This window comes from Polistes fuscatus, unplaced genomic scaffold (genome assembly GCF_010416935.1).
Source record: "Polistes fuscatus isolate 324 unplaced genomic scaffold, CU_Pfus_HIC Scaffold31, whole genome shotgun sequence".
Taxonomy (NCBI): Eukaryota; Metazoa; Arthropoda; class Insecta; order Hymenoptera; family Vespidae; genus Polistes; species Polistes fuscatus.
In genome coordinates, this window is record NW_025113109.1 from 256,204 (window position 1) to 259,114 (window position 2,911).

Below are 2,911 nucleotides of genomic sequence, written 5' to 3' on the forward strand. Positions count from 1 at the left end.
GTCAGCTAAATATGATTATTTGTGCTAGAGATCGTGTACTTTGCTCCATGTTTGTTAATGTAATGTTTTTTGATGTTATACGATGATGACACGGCATAGAAGAATTTTTCATATGCACATAAGCTTGCACTGTAATATAGTTGTGATAGTCATCTTTTGCAGAAAACAACGATGCATCTTGAAGAAGTATACATAAAAAATAAAGACCAAATTCCAAAAAGTACTAAAAGAAGTATAAGTTCAAAAATAATAATTAGCAGTACTATTAAATATTGCTGTGAGTTTAAAATTGTATAAATTTGTACCAGTAATCATAGGCTCAGCCGATGGTTAAGAAATATCTAGTAAATTCGAAGTCGATGGGGGTACATAAAGTTCTATTCACAGACAATTGTTTTTCTTGAAGAAATAAATGTTAATAACTTCAAATAACTTAAAATAATTTCAAATAACTTCAAAACATAAAGACTAAACAAATAAAATAAATAATTAGCAATAATATTAGTTATTGCTGTGATATTTAAATTATTTAATTGTGTACCGGTAATTACAGGCTTAGCCGATTGTTCGCAAAGTAAATTAGAAGTAGACGGAGCTCATAAAAATTCATTCGCACGCAATTCATACCTTTTTGGAATTATTTTTCTTCACAGCCAATGAACTCTAAAACATTTTGCATTAGCGTCCAATATGTGTTCTTTATTTTCCTCATGATTTTCCTTTATTTCTTTATTTTTTTTTCTACGAAGATTATAATCTTTACATTTCTCTGCATTAGTTTTAGTCATCTCGGAAACTTAAACAAAAATATAAATGTATACTGATCCTGGTCAATAAGAAAGCTGCAAGAGAGTATAAGTTAATAATAACTTTAAAATTAAAATAATTGAAATATTTAAAATAATTAAAATAAAATAAAGAAATTTGCAATAATTAATAATAAATAATTAGGTTTAAACTATAGATAAATTTGAATGCTTAATCTCAATTTTTGTATTGTTGCTAAGGAAAATAATTGAAGTTCTACGTCCGATCGGCACTATTGTTTTATTAATTTGAATCGAAACGTAACCAGCAACTTTCTGTACGATTTACTGGCCAATTTTTAGAGAATCTGGTAACTTAAGGCACACAAAATTTACTTCTCCATCTTCATTGTTTTCAATATGAAATAACTACAATTTTTCCGAATGCCATTATATACTCTACATTTGTAAATAAAATAAAATATAACTTCAATAAAAACTTTAATAAAATAAAGAAATTAAATACAATTTAAATAAATAAAATACAATTATTAAAAAAATTAATAAAATAAAACAACAAATAAGAAGAAAGAAAAACACTTGGTTAATTCAATACAATGTAAAATACTATATTTGCTCGCCAGAAAAAAGCCTTGTAGCATAAAAGCTCTGGTTGATAAATTAAATATAATAAGGAATTGCGGTTTTATCAAAAGATTAAACACGAATCTCACCTCTTGCTCGCTTCGCTTGTATACGGATTGAACAAAAAGGTTCACCTCGTTTATGGAAGATTAAGGAATACTTATACTTTTCATATTTCGCTTCAGATTAAATCGCTTTGTTCGTCGCTTTCTTTGGAAATTCTTTGCTGCTTATCTAAGATGTGTCGTCGTAGGCGTCCAGTGGAAGAATGGGACAAGTGCTATGTTTAATAGGCCCTGCATGGCGTGCTTAACAACGGTTTAAAAAGTGGGGAGGGACGATAAGAAAATTTCCTTATTTTCAATATTTTCGAAATGATTGAGCCGCGTATTTCGAATATACGCTAAGAATCTATAATCTTTAAAATGGTACATAAATCGTTATTACGTTGAGTGCCTCACGAATTTTGGAGGAAATCTTTGTCAGGCTAAGCTCGATATTTAGTATTAAAAAAGAAGTATAACTTCAAAACAATTACGATAAATTCCATTTCACAATACGTTTGCATTCTTTTATGCTTCATCTCCATATTTTTATAATTAATTACAGATTACTTATCACAATGATAACATATTTTATTATTATCATTATTAATTTTCATTATTACTTATTATATTCCTAGTTTATTTTTAAATAATGTTATTATTATATTCTTAAAATTATTATTATTATTTTTATTTTTACATATAATATAGTTGATAAAAAAACCTGTTCCTCTTCCCTGCTTGATAATCAATAATATTTTCTAATGTAAGAAGATTATTTTTTTTTCTAATATATTTTTATTCTCATTTATTTATTGAAGTTATTTAATTTTATATAAATATATATATATGTAAGGACAGTAGTTTTAGCTATATTGAATTTAGCGCGTAAAGAGGTTAGGGAATAAAACAGGTGGCGTTAGTGCTACAAAGAAAGCAGAAGTGAAAAGATACAGAGATTAAAAGATATATGTAAGAAAATTAATCAAGAAACAACGGTGTGGATATTAGCATTGAATGTTGTTTCTATGTTATTACAGGTAGGATAAATAATAGTCTAAGTTGCTACATTATTATTTTGTTCAAAATAAAATAAAATCTTTGTTATTACAGACAAACAATTCTACCTATTATCTACCCATAACCTGCACAATAAATAAGACATTATATATATGTGGGAAGGGAAATTAGACAAAGGGGCTATGAATTAAGATATGAATATTTGAGAACGATCATTGCTAAACATATCCGTATTTCAAGGAAAAACAAAGTTGTTTGTCAGATAGGAAGGGATAGAAAAATTTAAGAAGAAACGTTAAGATAGGAATATTGGGGAACGATCGTTGCTAAATATATACGCCTTTAGAGTAAGAAAAAAGTTGTTGTTAGTATGAATGTTCGAGAACGATCGTTACTAAATATTCGAATAAGTGAAAAGACATAAGAAATATTGCCCTTTATTGTGATGGTGTGAGG